At 39.6% G+C, this 18,591-nt stretch overlaps 1 protein-coding gene across 4 annotated transcripts in view; it reads left to right on the top strand.

Moving 5' to 3' along the window:
- Nucleotides 1-18,591, top strand: part of TRAPPC9 (trafficking protein particle complex subunit 9) — a 453,395-nt gene that overhangs the window by 358,485 nt on the left and 76,319 nt on the right. The window lies entirely within an intron of this gene.

The following is an 18,591-nucleotide window of genomic DNA, read 5'->3' as shown; positions in this document are numbered from 1 at the left end:
AGGAGAATAAATAGAAAAAAAACACAACATGTGATAGGGGGAAGGTAGAAAAATTAGAAGACATAGGCAAAGGAGAACAAATGTGTTGTCATGTATGCCATTCCCATCACTACAATATATCAAATTAGCTTATAATCTGTCTCCTTGTTTATCAGAGTATCGGAGTCTTGGCCAGAAGATGACAAACTGAAGCAGGGCACTCGAACTGAAAGGCCGAATCTGTGCCTCGCATTGGCGAGCTCCCTGCTGCCGCTGAGATGCTCCAGCTGGCTTTTTGGGTCCCGTCCCAAACGACGTGCAAACCACAAGCTGAGTGGAGCAGTCTGTGGCAAAAGGTTGTTGTTTTAACACGAGATTTTATGCTATATCCAGTGACTGCATATTCCTGAGTCTTTGCGGCTTGCAATTTGACCATCATCACGAGTTTGCTTTCTGAAGATTTTGCAGATTGAGAATGAAGGCTAAAAGAAATGTGAGGAGAAGAAAGATGAGGTATTTTTGTAGCCAAGAAATGAAGCACCTGCTCTGCACTGAGTTTTCCTGGCAAGCCAGGCCTGGTCAGTCCAAATCTCTGGGAAATTAAAATACCTCTTTGTGACTGATGTGGATTTATAGCTTTCCATCAGTTCTGTTTTAGCTTATAAATATATTCTATAAAAACACTTATGAAGACACCTACTTTGAATAAAATTGGGCAAATAATGAAATATGTCAAATATGTAGATAAATTAGAGCTTCTTCGTTCAATTGCTCTGCATTGCTGAAGGACAGTAGCAACCAAGAGAATATAAATAGGTTGAAGAGAAATCCAGAAGCAAGTTTTTATATCTTCCTCGTCAAATATAGAAACTCTTGTAATATAGATCCCTTGGTATGTATTAGTGTAAGCGGCAGAAAGGCCCCTTATGAAAATTTATGAAAGCCCTTTGGAAATATCTCGTCAGTTTTCAGGACTCGGCTATCAGGTTGTTGTTACCATTGATTAGACTTTAAAATGACTCATCTGCGTCGCTGTATGTTAAGGCGTGAGCTCTCTTCATTTCGTACACGGATCCACTTCCCAGCTTGCAGTTGATGAAATCCGTACCCTTTGCCTTAAGAATAAAGAGGTGGTGCGAGGCATTGAGCGATAGCTGCAAAAAAAAAATAGCTTCTGCGCTGCTGTGTTTAGGGCTGGCTTTGTGAAAAATTGTTTCTTTTCTTTTCACTGCAATTTTGCTACGGTACAAAGAAGGAAGATAGCGGCACATCAAGCCATAACAGGGCAGTCTGTTAGAAAATTCTGTCTTTGATCATAGTAAATGCATAACTAATTGCACCGTCTCTTGCCACCCGATGCACTGAGGCACTTCACTTTCCAGTGGCGTCTGTCCTTTTGAGTCGTGGTGCGACGTGATAGAGATCCTTTCACTTCGAATAAGTGGGAGAATCTTCCCAATTAGCAGTTGGGAATTGCCACCTGTAAAATGGCAGTGATAATTGTTACCTAGCCAGGAGGAGTGTTACAACTCTAATTAGGGAGTGTTTTAGTGTTCAATGGGGAAAAAAAACGTACAAACTCCGCTTTGATTTTTCTCTTTTGAGGCTGTATCTATTAAATCTGCTATTGTGGAATTGTTATGAGTGCTTTCAGGTACGAGACTGGTAATCCAACAGGGCTTTGCCATTCTGTAATACCGTGGTTCTTGACCAGCCTGAGATACAAAGGGTTTTTCTCACTGATGTATGGAAAATAATGGTTGAGAACTCTTTGCTTCCTTTCAGTAGTATATTCTAAAGAGAAACTATTTTAAATAGCAATGCAAAGCAAATCATAGAACTTCAATAACTGATTAAGGACATGAATAACTTGGCACTTGTGAGTTTTCCTATAAGTTTGCAAGGGATGCTTGAGTAGAGTTGTTTCCAGGACAATGTTACCTGCCTTTCTGACAAGGTTTGATGATTCTGTCTGATCTGTTATTGGTGTGTTTTGGTTTCATTTTTAATTTAAGTTTCTGTTTTTTTATCAATATTTCAGCACTTCCTGGGTAAATTAGACTTACCACAGCAAGTCTCCCAGTAGACTTCCTGGACCCAGTAGACTTCTGAATGGTTTTCTCCATACATATATATATATATGGTCATTAAAGTACTTAGTTACATAAGGTATGGGGATGCTTCTCAAAAAAACAAGCAACCAATATAACATAGTGTAATGTCAGAAGACCTTCCTACCACGTTTTGACTTTGGGATTTTGTTCACAGAAAACATATGCTGTTGTCCACTATTTGGTCTGCCTGCACATTTCTGGCTAAATGTGTCTCTCCTGTACTTTTTCTTACTGAAATGGAGACCTTGCAAGGACGTCTTGAAGTTCAGTGAGGTGATTATGGTTCCAATTTAATTGCTAGGCAGGCCATAATGTTGCTATTATTTAATTATATAATTAAATTTCATTAATTTTTTAAACCATTAAAGAAAAAAAAAAAGCGTGCTTAAATATTTGACCATTATTTTGACAGACTAATCCTTGCCTGGAGCAAGGGCTTCTCTTAGCTGTTCTGACATTCTAAGATTATGCAAGCTCCACCTTATTTTTAATTTTACACTTGATTAATTCTATTTTGTTTATGAATTTGTTATTTGCGGCTGACTCCCCAGGATGCTAATTGCTACTGTAAACTACAGATACTGCTGAGCTAATGTATTCTGAAAATATCAGGAAAGGAAAGGATGTCATGACTGCACGGTTCAAAAATGAGCCACTGATTTGTAATTTTGAGTTCTATGCAAAATAAAAAAAAATCCCCTATTCTTTGCTTTTGGAGAAAATGCCCTTCCCCTCTGTATTTATATCTCTGGAAGGTGACAATGGATCTGGTAAAAAGAGAACTTTTTCTGTACTTGTTTTTTTTTTTTTTATTTTTTTTTTTTTTATTTTATTTTATTTAATGTGTTATAGTTATTAAGAAGACCATTCGTGACCTCCCATATTCCAGTGGAAGGTTCTTCTTACTATTATATTTGGGGAATACATCCTGGGTAAAGTCTTAATCTAAATGAAAGTGATACAGCAGTGACATCACAATTTTAAACTTATTGCATTTTTCTTTCCTAAAGAAAAGGAATTGAGATGATCAGTGGTGTGCAGAGGTGCAGAGTAGCTACAAAAACCATAAACCAAGACATCATAGACATCGATTGTTTCACATGTAGAGTTGTCCTGGTGGGTACGTGGGGAGCTGGGCGAGGAGCGGAAAACCTCCCTGTTCCTACACTGATCTTCCATTTGGGGTCCAAGGCTGAGACCCAAAAAAGCAGTTCTCCATGCAGAGAACTGCTTTTGGCAGAGGTCTCTGCATGGATTTCCAAACGTTGTGAAACTTCTGAATGGCCTGAGGCGAATCAGTTTAATGAGTTGGACTTGAATTTCTCATCTTAATAAATGTGGGCATTTGTGTCTATCCACTGCTACAGGAGGTCCCAGGGCTCTCCTCTTCCCTGCCAAAGGTCAGAGAACTTTTCAAAGCTTTTCCCTATTTCTCTTAGGTTATAAGGTGTCACCTCATTTTCTCTGTTCAGGACGGATTTTCCCTGCCATCTCCACATTTCAACAAGGTACGGCTCATCTTTTATCCCACCCTCAGTCACAGCCTTAGCTTCGTCCACTGGGCAATACAGAGATTTTATTTCCTCCTTTGTAGTGGCAGAGCAGTGGTCTACTCTGTGGCAGTAGGAGGCACGTGGTAGCATTTTCCCTTCTTCAGTCTTCATTAAGTACCTTAATTAACATGTCTCTGGCTTCAGGCTGCCTTTTTTATTTGAAGCCTACTGAAGAAACACTGGTAATACTTTATATGTCAGATTACCTGAAATATTTAGACACGCTTGTCTTCAGTGTATGACTGTTTTCTCTACGTGAACACCGATTAAAGGAAAAGAGATGCTTAGACCAAGTGCAAGATCTTCCCCCTGGATAATTCCTCTGATACAGGATGAGTTTTACTCTGGTTCTTTACAGGACTCCTCTTACACCCACGCTTTGAGAGCATTTTAAGATCGGCAAGCAAACAGTTACAACTGAAAGCATGGTGTTCCTTCTTAATGGGGAACACGGAAATTAGTCATAAAATAAATGGAAATCCTTATAGGAGCTGCTGGATAGACCTGGCTTTCCCCAGCATGAGGTATAGAGTTTGAGAGTCCGGATGGCCAAATATTTGGCTGCAGGAGCAGACAGACCTCTCCAACTGCAGAAATTTCTTCTACAACTTCAAAGAGCTGTTCTGGGCCAGGTTTTATCAGTGACTATAGCAGAGGTGCTAATTGCTCACTGTACTGCAGATTCTTGCTGTTGTCTCCAGAGCAAGTCTACAGAAATGTGATGTTTAACTGGAAAGGTATTGCTGGCCACTCTGGATTTTCAGCAGTTTCTGCCATACTGAAGCAGAATATTACTTGTGCTGTTTGCTGAGCAGCAAGGGCTGTGCACCGTATTTTTGTGTTTCATTTGGGCTGAGACTTTGAATTTTCATTGGAAAGCATTAACATGCTGTAACATCCTGAGGATGAAGCAATTACTTTAATAGATGCTTCTGTCTTATTGTATGGTCTAGAGCGCGTTCCTTGCCATCCCTTTCTCAGTGTTGCCTTCTAGAAAATGAAAAATTTACCAGCAGACTCCTGCAGTCTTCAAAATGGTGAAAAAGTATTGCATTGCATATTAATGTAGCATAATAGTGGTAGTCAGAGAGTAGAGGCTGACTTAGTCTGTGCAGAGAAAAAAAAAGTTATTTCATTACCTTTTTATTTAATCTTGCAAGTGCTAAGTCCAAACATGTCTGTGTGGGCTAGCATTCATCTCTCATCTCTGGGTTTTATCTTTAGCTCAGGTGCAAATGAACTCAATTTTAGACCCTTGCTAGCTGATCCTTCATTTTTATGATACTGGGCTCTCGCAGCCTCTGTCCTCCTCTCATTTGACACCATGTAGTACTTTGAAGCTCAGTTCTAGTGCCCAAACGTGGAGCTTATAGGTACTGAAATCAAATCAAACATTAAATCAGGATGTTTTGACTTGATCAGCATTTCGACTGTGTAGGGAACCTGAAAAGTTCTTGATAGGCACAATATAAGGCTGTGCAGTGGCAGCAAAAGATATTACTTGTTTAATGTCAGCACTAAATAATGTTATGTTTATACTGTTGTCAAATGTCAATTTTCATTGCTATTTTCAGTGCGGCTTGATTGCTGGAAAATTAATACATCGATGTTTTAGAAATACTTAGAGCTTTTCCATGAAAAAAAAAAAAAAAGAGTGAGTATTCCAAAGAAAAAAAAGATGACTTCACTCCAGACGCCAAATTTTAAAATTCATACTCAGTTTTTATTCATTAAGGTCAATGGATGGGAGAAACCTCAGATTTTCAGATTTTAAGTTAGGATTTTTAAAATCTTATGATCTGAGACTACTTCGTATGAAAGAAAAGCAGCTTTCTCCTTTGCTTGATTAATGAAGTATCAAGCTTCTCGTATGAATAATATCCTGGCTTAATTGAAAAGTAGTTAACCAAATATTTAAATCAGAGCAAAAGTAGGAAAAATAGCATCCTGGTTTAATTAGAAAGCAGTTAAGAAAGATTTATATCACTGCAAATCTGAGAGGTGAATGAAGTATTAGAAAGTATGGGCTCCCACCTTAGACATGTCAGAGCTTTGAGAGAGGCTGTCACAAAATACTAATGACTGTAGTCAATAGACATCCTTGTCTTCTGTTCCCTCTACCACCAGAAGTCTCTCTGTTTGTATGTTGAGCACATACGATATATTTTGTCTGAAAAGAAACCCAACACTACCTTCTCCGATTGCAGTCTTGCTTTAACATTTGTGCAGTTGTTTGTGTACATGAATCATAAATATCTCTTCAACATCTTTTATTCTGACATAATTCAATGGTTTTCTTTTCAAGTAAAAGTGAATATTAGTCTACTAAATTGTATTAGTACTCAGGAACTCTCTTTGGTAGTTTTTCTTAGTCATTAAATGTACCAAAGCAGTCTAAAACTGTGTTTCACTTAAGCATAGCTAAGAAGTTTTAATTCTCTGCAGTGGATCCTCAGCTATAATGTGACCTCATACCTTTCTGCAGATGGAAAGTGTTTTAGTTTCTTATATTTCAGACACATTCAAGGTGAGGCCAGATCTGTGAGAGTTTCACGGTCAGCTTGTCTTTGGAGCGTTGTTAAAACGTGTTGGTGATGACACCCAGAAGCCAGTTTCCTGCTGGATTCAGTGTGTGGTCCTATCATTTCTGACAATGACACTGAAAGAATCTTAAGTCAGGAAAGTTAAGACTGAATTGCAGAGTCAAATCCTCAAGGAGACAGGAAATGTAAAAATTAAGGCTTCTTCTGTGACTTTGAATCGTGATGGACATTCAAACCTTTCACAGGTCCCAACTATTCAAGGGCTTAAAGTATGAACATGCAGCGTGCCATGGCTTCATAATAGTTCTTATTATTTCACACCTTCAAACTCCTTTACAGGCAGGAACTGTGGAGGTCATCTGTAAAAAGCTCAGCAAAACCATTACCTGGCATGGTGCTTTTTTTTTTTTTTTTTTCAACTCCCCAATAAACTTTACATAGCATGACATGTTTTGCTTGTGATGTCCTTGGTTCTCTTTCATTCCTTCAGATGTTGACTTTACGTTGAAAACCACTCGGTGTGAGACTGACAATGGCTCCTGGGCATCCTTACCTGTGACTAATTGTGTGTGTAAGTGTGGGAAAGCACATAAAAGAGGAATGGACATGCCTAACAGTCATCCTGCTTTCTTTCCACTCCTCTGACATTGCCGAGACCTTGTCTACAAGCGTCCTTTTCCCTTTTGTAATGCACACACCACAGATTTGGTCCTGAAGAGAGGCTTGGATGTGAAATATTTTCACTTCCCAAAGCAGTGCATGGGATTGACCTATTTATTTGTGTATTTGTGCTGTGGAGATGCTGTGTAGGTCTCCTAATTGCTTTTATCCCTCCCAAAGTCATCTTAACAAAAATCGGCGTACTTCCCTTCGGCTTGAGCTTGTGAAAAAGAGAGGAGCAAGAGAATTCGAGGTTCCTGCTGACTTGCATGGCAACAGCGATCTCCTTCCAGTTGGAAGTAATCAATTGTGTAGCTGAGTGAATCAATTTGTCTGCAAAATTGATTTCACACAGCCAACGCAGAGTTGACTTAATATTAAGGAAGTGAAAATGAGTGCTAAATAATCACTTCGAGCAAACGACTGAAAGGGTTAACTGCAGGTTTGGTAGTCATAGAAATAAAATAAAATTGTGGGAGAGAGAAGTCTTGTTGACGTGCCACACGGTTCTGTGTGGGATGCACTAATGGGCCAATTGGCCATGCTACAGAGCTACTCACCATCGGTGCTAGGATATTTTTCTCCAACTTTGAAGAATTTTATGCCTTTAAGTGAATTCCGGGAGAATATGTTGACATGCATCTCTGAGCAGCTTAGGGTTGGATGTTAGGCAATGCATTTGAAGGAAAGCATGCAAAACCAAGAACTACTTGGGACAGAAAGGGAACAGAGGTTGGAAGTGACCATTGCATCTGCACAAGGCAGCATTTTTCTTCTTCACACTGTGAAGGTGCAAAAGTTTATTGGGAAAAGCAGTGCTCTAGAAAAAAGCCATGTGTATTACAAATGAGCAGGTCATGACTTTTTATTGGTTTTCTTATTCTGGTTTCGCTCAGTGAATTGTACAGCAGGGCACTTTTTTTTCTTTTTTTTTTTTTCCCTCCAAGTTTTCCTTCCCTTTGAGACTGATCTTAGAAAATAACTTCTCGCCTGGTACCTTGAATAGTTTCAGTCTGCGTCTCTCTCTGCAAGGAGGATAAACAAAATAAAGAAATGCAACACAGGCAGTACAAAGACGTTAATGATGGCTGAAGGAAGACTAGTAATTTCACAGATTCATGTGGGAAAATGCTCTCTAGCTGCCATTACCAAGGCATTCCCCTTCTTGATTCAGGAAATTTCTCTTCAGGGTGTACCGGAAGGCTTCCCACTTATCCCAAGGTAGTATATTAAAACTTGTTTCATAATTGTCATTTTTATTTCAGGGATAAGTTCCTAGAAAAACAGCATCTGTGATTTACAAATAGAAACCGGATGGATCGTCACAAAATCTCTTGCGAGGTTTCAGGACTATTCAGTCAGTCAGATGATTCAGAAGTTTTGTTAATAATGGGAGAATCTCTGGTCTTAAACGTTGAAAATGACACAGTAGAGGAAAATCAGCCTCTTGGAACATATAGAAAGCAATCAATCCCCCCCACCCCCCCAGTGTTTTCCACAACATGAAGTTATGCAATGTAGGGACTCTTTGTCCAACAGCTTATCATTCCTCCTTTAAAACATAATAATTGTAATCAAGTGTCTGTGACATTAATGGTACAGAGAAATTTTTCATGCGTGCCGATAATTCACCAGAGCTGGCAGGAAACCTATTATGCTGTATCAATCACGGTAAGTATAATATCATCAAAGGCTGGGTAATGAAAAAGAAGAGGAACTTGAAGAGAAATTGGAGACAACAAAAACTCATTACTACTTCTCAACTTAGCATGTATGATTTTTTGTTTAGAAAGGGCAGTACTACCAGAGGGGAATTATAGATTGGCCTTTTTTTTCTGTTCTTTACATATTTAGAGAAAGATGTTTTATATTCAAATACCCAAACCATGGCACTGCTCCATATTCTGACACTACAGGAGCTTGCTGAGCAAATGCCACCCAGATAGCATCACACAGTGATGGTCTCCTCTGATTTAACAGTGGCTGTATCCATGCCTTCAAGAGAAAACCCCACTGGGACTGATCCAAAATATTACATCCTGCATTTGAACTGGCGCCTTTTGTAGTTAATTAAAAATGTTGTATCATAAATGGTTATATGGCTCTGCTAGCAGGTACTGCCTGCGTGTAGGATATGGGGCAGTGTTTATGTTGTGAGAGTGAGTTAAAAATCTGTGAACCCTTCTCCCAGCCTCAAGCAGCCTGACAGTGTGCCTAAGGTTTCTTTGCTAGCTTATCACTGATGAAATGTGTTTTTTCCCATTTTGTGTATGTGTGATTCTACAGAGCTAACCTACTCTAGCTACTGCTAACCAAAAGTGAAGTCTTACATTGAAAAGAATGTAGCAACTGTTAAGATATCAGGGCTATCAGACAAACACTCCGGCAGAGATTGTTTACAGATATGTATGAAATAGCCAAAAAGGAAAAAAAAAAATCCCCAAAACATCATTGCTAAGATAAATCCCATGTTTGTTTTTGACTACAGAAGGTTAAAAGTCCAACAGGCATGTGATTAAAAAGTGAAGGACACAAAAACACTCCAATAACTTCACGGCTGGCATGTAGCATATGAGATTAAATTTCAACGGTGAAGAGCAGATATAAAAATATTTACCTGTCCCTCCGTTTTGATCTCCGGTTGCTGGGGCTATCCTTCAGCAATTGAAAAAAAAAAAAAAAAAAAGCAGATTGGTTATGATATATTGATGGTTTAGAAAATGTAATTTGTGATCTTTTTTTCCCCTGTTTCATCCAAGTGAGTCACAGAAGAGTTGAGATTACACTTGGTTTGCTTTAGGTATGAAATACTGAGATAGCTTGCGTTACACTTAGGTGGGAAAATGATTTATAGTTTAGAGAACAATATGAATTTTGGTACCAAAACTGTATGAAATCGTTGCGGTTATTTTTACCCTCTCTTAAGTTCTTGTTTCTTTTGTGCTAAATAAATCAGATTAATTTGGAAGTTCAACTTGTCTTTCCTGGACTCCTCTCTGCCAGTTTTTCCTTTGGTAATTGAGCATCTTCAGGAATTAATGAGCATGTTTGGCTGTATTCAAGAAGTTTATCTGTATTTAGGACAGTTCATGAGAATGTGCTGAAATCTAAGTGCCCCTAGATTTTTATTATTTCATAGTGATTTAATTAATCTCTTTTAGCACGTATTTAAGCATTGTTTTAATTACAAACTGAATTTATACTTTTAAGAGTTGACTTTTTAGAGCGTGGTTATGTCTGAACAGCCCTGATTTTTTGGCTGGCAGCTCTCTCCTAAATTAGGGAGGGACTTTTATCTCTGCTGTGCAGCTGAGGAGCAAGGGGAGACAATTCATGGCGTGTCTCAAGGTGTGCAAGAGTACTGTGGCAGAGTAGGGAATGAAGCCTGGCTCTCCCAGGTCCTTGACTACAGCAAAGTCATTAAATCTTGAAACTGCGAACTGCCTTCTTGATTCATTTCTTTTCACGCAGCTGCTCAGTCCCACTTGGACCAAGGAATGAGAACTGATTTTAGGTATGAGCTTTTACTCCTCTACTCTGAGTGATTAAGGGCAAGCTGGAAGTCTATGGCGAGTATGAACAATTGCAGCCAGCACTTGAAACCACTTCTTGTCTCCACGCTGGAAGGAATTGAGCTATGGCTGGCTGGTACTGCTTTTTCTTAAGCTTTATAATCCCCATTGAACTCAGTGTCTGAGTTCCCTGGGCTAACATCTGTTAGCCCAACACTAGGCTAAACTATCCCTTTTCTCCAATTATAGGCCTTGGCTTTGGTGGTTTTTATAAATCATCTCCTTCAACAATTTTTTCCCCATGGATAAGGTTGGGATATTGAATGACTACCTTTCTGTAAGCTAATCTAATAACACAATGATTTTCAGACTCTTAGGTACAAAACGAGAGAAAAGCCTCTTTAGACTTCCTGCTTAATAAGATTTATGGTGTATTCTATTAACCACAGACATAGTTTCATTCCTAGCTCAGAGCGTGCTCACTTCACGGGCAGGCTTTCTAAATGAATGACTGATTCTTTTTCCAGGAGTTCATCTCTTTTAATTGGCACTGCTCGCAGTCCATCCTTGTCACATCGTGCTGCCTCCGCTCCAGCTCTGTCCGGCTGCTGCTCCCTCAACTCATCTGTTCACCTCAGTTCTTCCTTCTGTCCTTCAGCCCTCCCCACCACTTCCTACCTGCCCTGCCTTCGTTTGGCGATGTGAGACTTTCAGAGCTCCTCCTACCCTTTTTCATGCATACTGATATCTGAGAAAGAAATGGCTTATTTTGTTCAATTTCCTTTGTTTAAGAGAAGATACCTTAGAAAAGATGAGCAAGGTTCAGCAGTCTCTTATTTCAGATAAACCTTTGATCTTTTTGCAGCTTTTAGGATACCAAGTGTTGAAATTAGAGCCTTAAAGGCAACCTCACCATTGTTTAATTTTGAACTTCTATTTCCAGCAAGCAGAAGATTTACCTACAGGAATAACGGCGGGTGTGTGACCTTTATTTTCAATGATGTAATAAAAATGGCATAAATTTATGATATATATTTCAACACTTAAATTTTCATATAAAAAAGTATTTGTTCTAGACCAGATTCTAACTATTCTTAATAATAATCAGCACATATCTACTCCACTTTTCTTCATCTAAGTAATTGATAGTGCCCTCCAGCATAAAGCCTGTGGTCTGTTTACTTCCATTTTACGTATCACCTATGTTTTAAATGAGTGCTTTAGACTTTATTCCAGTTTATTTTATGTTCCACTGCCTTAACTACATTGACTTCAACAGAGTTAACCATAATCTTCATTTACGTAGGAGGTAAATTGTGCACATTTAGCTAATTCTCTAGGTGTCTGGGCTGGAAATGGAGTGTAATAGATCTTAGTCACTGTTATGTTTTCATGCAAACTGTTAAAACAACACTTTATTTGCAGATTTTCCCAAACCAATGGAAAATAAAGAAGTTCTTGAACATGCTTTTAGCTGAAGAAGTACAAATTTAAAATGTGCTGATTTCACAGTGGGAGAAGGGGAGGAATTATAGTAGGATCAGGGAAACTCCAAAATATCAATGGCCAGCAAACCTTTCCAGCTGTGACTCCTAACTAAATATTTCCTTAATATTTTATTAATGAAGTCTTTTCTGCTCTAATTTTTGTTTTCAATTTGAAGCTTATGTAAGTTGAGCATGGTGCCTGGAAAGGTAGTTAGGAGGAGGAGAGTGAATAGGGAAGATAAACCAGAACACTTTGTCACTTATTTTAATATAAAACATAGAACAAACACATAAGCAGTGCAAAAGCTTCAGACAGAAGGATATGAAATAACAATGAGGCAGCTGGGAGCTGATGGGTCAGGGTCAGAGGACAGACCAATGCAGGCAATGATGTGGTGGAATTCCCCCTACTAACTTACAGTTTAGGGAGAAATAGATGAGACCATCTTCAGAAAGCTGTAAGAAGCCTCACATTTGTAGGTGCTCGTCCTCATGGGGGACTTTAACCACCCCAATAACTACTGGAAGAACAATAGAGTTAGACACAAGAAATTCAGGAAGCTTCTGGAGTGCATTCAGAACAGCTTTCAGACAGGTGATCAAGGAGGATGTAATCTGCTCGGACCTAACACTTGAAACAAGGAAGAGCTGGACAGGGATGTTAAGATCAGGGTCAGCCTTGGCTCCAGTGACCATGGGATGATGGAGTTCAAATCCTGAGGAGGTGAGAGAAGCAATAGGATCACTACCCTGAATTTCATCAGAACATTTTTGGCACCGTTTCCGTAACATTCCCATAGACAACCTGATGAAGTCTGGTTGGAGAAATGGAAAGTGAGGTGGGCTGGAAACTGTCAGAAAAGCCCAGCTTGAGTGATTGTGATCAGCGGCACAAAATCCAGGTGGAGACCAGTCACTGGTAGTTTATCAGGGATTGCTCCTGTGGCCAACACTGTTTTACCTCTGCAGTAGTGACCTGGGTGATGGGATGGATGCACCCTCTATAACTTCGCAGTTTATATGAAACTGGGAAGAGTGTCTGGCATCGTTCAAAGTTGATCTTGACAGGGTGACAAAAACCTCCTGAATTTCAAGAAAGGGAAGGATGAAGTCCTGCCCCTGGGGAGTAGTAATCCCATACACCAGCACAGGCCTGCAGCCAGCTGGCTGGAAAGCAGCTTTGCAGAGAGGGACCTTAGGGTCCTGCTGGCAACATGCCCTTGTGGCAAAGATGACCAGTGGTGTCCTGGGCTGCTTTGGGCAGAGTATTCCCAGCAGAAGGAGGTGCTCCTTCCCCTCTGCTCCCCACTGGGGAGACCCATCTGGGGCTGTGGGCCTAGTGCTGGGCTCCTCGGGATGAGAGAGATGTGGGCTTAGGGAGTGAGCTGGGACTGTTCACCCCAGGGAGGAGGTTCAGGGGATCTTGTCCATGCTTGTAGATACCTGGAGAAGTGGGACTAAAGAAGATGAAGCTAGACTGCTTGGTGGGGCCTGATAACAGGACAAGTAGCAGTGAGCACGGAGTGAAACGTGAAGTTTCATCTGGATGGAAACCAGCACTTTTTCACTCAGGATGGTTGACCACTGGGACAGGTTGCCCAGAGAAGCTTGTGTGTTATCCAGTTACCCCTGCCCACTGCTGAGCTGTTTACAGAAATTCATCAAAGGTACATGGGCAGCTATAACTCCACACAATATAACTGCACTGGGAAAAGAAAAATGAAGGAAATAGCCGATAGTGAAATCTCTTGGTCCACAGACCAGCCTGCCGGGAGATGCACTGGATGTAGTTATTTAAGATGACAAAAAGCAATATTGGAAACATAGCATGGTAATGGAATAAGAGGATGTAATTTAAGTTTCACTTAGCAGTGGCAGCAGCACTGCCTTCAGACCCACGCTCTGCTTGCAAGAGGCACAAACTGTTTTCGACTTTTGCCTCCTGCATGAACTAGAGATGAGCGTACTGCTTTTTCCTTCTGAGAGAAAGCACCTCTGTTCTGTAGCACAAGTTCAGAGTAGTCATATCCATCCCGGCTTCCACATCAGCTCTGTCTTCATCCTGCCCTCCTTCCTTTCTATAACTCCCATTTGTTTTTCGATGCCGCCTTCTTTCTTGGTAATGAATATTTTTGTATTCTCCTATTTGTTTTGAAGAAGTCTAGATGAGGCGTTTGCCATTCCATTCTCACACTGTCTTATACGAGCGAACATCCATCGTTCCCTGTTTACCAGCTTTTGTCTCTGCTGTACAGGCATTGTTGAATTGAAATAGCCTTTTGGGGAAACTAGTCTGCCAAATGAGTAAATATGTGAGATAGTGAGCAGTGAATCAGTTTTATGAAAACCTCCGAGTCTGAGAAAATGGAAAAATTCCTAGTTCTTGCAGACATCTGATTCGATCTCTCCTCCCTTCTATATTAAATACAAGCAAATATATATATGTGGTGTCTCCTTATAAAGCCATACATTGAAGCAAAATCTTTGGGAAATGATCTCCTTTTCTGTAGACAACTCTTTGTTAATGGCTATTTTGACCCAATAAAATTAGATCCCTGCCAGAGACTTCCCGCTTTTCCAAAACAACTCAGTTGTCATCTATTTTATATCTAGAAAAGCTATAATTTCTGTTCTTGTTTTATGCTTAATGTTTTGTCTTTGTCTTCCCTGTCTTCCGTGGACATCTTTATGAGTGTGCGTTACCCCAGGCTCCTGTCCTCCCCTGCCGTTTATCTGCAGAAGGTGACAGAGGAGTAGGAAAGCACTGAATGCCACGAGGGATTGAAGCCATACCTCAAGCCAGGGGCTGATTCCTCGTATTCCCTGGCTTACCTGAGCCACACCAGTGAAAGTCACTCTTGTCCTTCCCAGCTTCTCTCCCACTAACCACTGCAAGTAGATATCTGTGAGTCCACGGGATTTATGAACATCTTTAGTGAAAAGATACCACTCAGCCTGATCTCTGGAAACCCCCATGTCACTCCTTGCTCAAACATTGTGCTCAGCAACTTGATTTTGATTCCAGCAAGGCACCAGTCTTTACATGAAGAGCTTGGATAGGATTAACCCCCCTCTTCCCTGCCTGGTTTGTGTCACTGCTTGACCCACTCTCTCAGCTTTGTTCCTAATCTGAACTTCTCCTGCTCCAGCTTCCAGTCTTTGTTAACTAATGTGTTTCTCCACTAAATTAAAGAGCCCTTTATTACTCTTCATTTTCACTCCACAGAGATGCTTACACACTAATCAAGTAATTTTTCAATCTTTTTATAAGCTAAACAGATTAAGGTTTTTAAGTCTGTCACTGAAAAACATTTAGTTGAGTCTTCCGTTATTTTTCCACCTTTTCTACAACCCCATCGTTCTGCCTTACCTCTCAGAAAGGGACACCAGAACTGCATACTGGTTACAAGGTTAGATTTACCAATGGCAAATACAAAAGTTTTTTTTTTTTTATTTAATTTCTTTTTGCCAGCTTTTGTGGTTGCAAATTTTTTAATGCAACATGTCAGTAGAAGCAAGAGTTTATTGTCTTCTGTGTCATTTATCACAAAGGACATACAAAGGCCATTTCAGGGTTAGATTAACGATCCCTCTGGTCCAGGATTTTGTCTCTGACAGTGCTCAGCAGTAGACCCTGGGGAATGGTGCACGAATCAAGTGAGCACAGCACTTCTTAGCAATTGTCATAGCAGTTGAAAGCTCACCCAAGGACGAGCAGTGCCGTATTTAATAGACCTCGCTGAACCTCTCTTCCAATCCTTTTGCCCAATCGCTTTTTTTGAACTCGAGGAAACCTTTTGCATTGATAACTTATCTTGGCTTAACTGCGCTTGTGTGGCGAAGCATATCCTTTCTTTGTTTTCAGTGTGCCATCTGCTACTTTTGTTTGACTTTCTCCATGGCTTCTGATAGAAGAGCTGGTGAACAGTCGTTCCCTGTTCACCTACTCCATGTCACTCACAATTTTATAGATCTCTATCATAACCCTCCTACATCAGTTTCTAAACTACTGATTTTCTTGACAGGTCTTCCACTCTCTAAGAATAACCTTTGTTACTTGAATAAATAAAGATGCATCCATTTGTATGTATTCTAATGAAAATATGTGCTGTTGGGAAGAGCCCATTTCTGTGGTCTGCAATGTCCTTAGCAGTTCCCTGGCCCTCGTTATTTATTGATGTCAGTTTGCTAAGAAGTAGAAGGGGTATACTGTTATTTCTGTTTAATATTTCCTTTGTGAACCTCCTTTTAAATCTCTGACATTTGGTCTTTTTTATATTATTTTTCCAAGACAGGTTGACAGTAACCGTAGCTCAGTAAAAGTAATGACACCTAATTAATTCCAGCTTGCAATCTTAGATACTTACACAGGAATTGCCAAACAACATCGATCTATTTGTGAGTTTTTTGGGATGAGTTTACTTTCAGATTTTTACTGCGAAGGTTTACTACACCTAATACTTTAAAACTATTAATTCTCTTCTAGGGAAGCTGATTAGGAAACCGTTAATGTAACTCTGTAAGGCTTTGGGTAAACTTAACTCCCTGATGTGCTATTGCTGCATTTTTTTTTCTTTTGCATTCTTAAAATGCATTCTTATTCATATAAAATATTGAGGATTCACTTTTACGTGGTAAGAGCAGCTAGTCAGTAGCATGAATCTTTGCAAATGCTGACTTGTATGGAGAGGATCAGATATGAACTTATTGTCAAAAAAAAAAAAAAAGAAAAGCAAATCTTGTCTGTTCTTGCCTGCGTCATACACTGGCACAAAGACAACCTCCCGAATGAGTAGCCTGTTCCATATGCTTAGCCTTCTAAGCCAACAGCATTGCATAAAAGTTTTCTTTTTTTCTTCTTTTTTAAATTATGCTGATGCTAATTTGAAAGAAACCAACCTGCTTTTTCATAGCCCTAAAAGAGTCTTGCAGTGAAAATCAGGTTACTTCAGTCTGATACTCTACTACAACAACAACAACAACAACAAAAATCTGATGAAGCTAGGAGCATTAGGAAATAATGGGTAACTGCTTCACAGTGGTCTTTTAAAAAGTGCTCAGATGGTAACATTTAATTCAGCTTCCCAAGAAATTAGATGGGGACATTAGAGGAAAGATTTGGAGAGAAGCAGGTTTTTGCAGTCTTGAAGAAGCAACATCCTGACCTGGTAATGACAACAATTTCTGTGTAGAAATAATAAAAAGCATTAAAAATACTTCAGGTGTCTTTTCAGATACTCACAGGAGTTAGTCATGCCTAATGGTAGCCGCCTTTTCCCAGCTGTTTCTAATGGACTTTATTCTCACAAATTATGACGTTATTCGTGGTTCTGGGGATTTTATCTTTAAAAAATAGTGCATTTAGGAACCATATTAGAACCATACCACTTCTCGACCAGCTCGCCCATTCAGAGGACGGCTGGTAATTCAGTGCTCTTGGGACAGTTTCAGGATTTACATTATCCAGAAGCTATCCAGAAGCAATGAAGGCATACTTAAATGGACTTTTAGCTTAAATACCTGTGAGTAGTGGAACAGGGATTTTACCAAAGCATAATGTAGGCTCCATGCTGTTTGCCTCTTGCTATGCTACTGATACAAATAGGACTAGATGCCTCTAATGAGAACCTGTACAAAAATGGGAAGAAACATATGTAAAAGCTTGGAGCAATCCCTGAAACATGCTCAAAATGTGTCTAGACCCTGACCATAGCTCCCTGCCAGAGAGAAGATGACTCTCTCAGATACTTGTGGCAGGTATTTGGGGGAGAAAAAGGTTTAGCAGTACTATCAGGGATGGTGACATGTGAGTGAAGCCACAAATCTTGGTATTTCAGCAGTCACATTGGATCTGTATTTACTTACAAACCTCTCAGGATTTGCAGAACCATATATCTAAGGACTGCGTACTCTATAAAACATCACTTAACCATGGGCTACATCAGCATAATTTTATGAATCTATAGTGAGGATGGGAGGTCCAGATGGATCATGGGACTCAATACCATTACTATCTCAAGTAGTGACTTTTGTTGTGGTATTGAGAAGATGATTTCACTTCTCTGCACAACGAAATAACACCTTTTTAGAATGATTTGAGTTGTTGGGAAAAACAATTGATCTGTTGATCCAAAATTAGTCTGTTGATCCAAAATCATATGCCAATTTGAGAATGAGAAAAGATTTGTGTGAGTGATAGTCCACGGCAAAAATATATGATGTGAGAATTGAATTCATGGTTAACTATTCACAGCATAAAATGTTTTCTGCATAGAACCACGCAGGGAGTATTTTCAAGTTCCTTTGTGCAACTAGATGCATATCAGTGTAGTACGAGGGACTCAGACTGTTCTTCCACTTTTCTCTTAGGTCCTGTACTTCTCTTTTACCAGGGGAAGGGAAAAGCAGCAGAATACTCATTGTATGAGCTCTCTGTTTCAATTTCTATAAATTAGGGCTGAAAATAAGTGATGAAATATTATTTTTCCATCTTTTCCTTTCCTGTCACATCCATACACATTCATACTCTCAGAAATAGCATGCTCCTTATGCAAAGGCTCCCTTCTTTTGAAATAATACTAGTATAATTTTTAAACATTTCATAGGCATTTCATAAGCAGCAGGGAAATTGATTACCTCATGCTCCTAAATTCAGCTGTTAATTATTTATTTGGAAGTGCTGGGTGGGCTACCACAATTAGCTTTGACATATTAAATAAATATTTTTTTTATGGTAATTGGTG

Source organism: Aythya ferina, assembly GCF_964211825.1.
Source record: "Aythya ferina genome assembly, chromosome: 2".
In the NCBI taxonomy this organism is placed as follows: Eukaryota; Metazoa; Chordata; class Aves; order Anseriformes; family Anatidae; genus Aythya; species Aythya ferina.
Note: the sequence above shows the minus strand (reverse complement) of the source record. Positions and strands in the feature narration are given on the sequence as shown.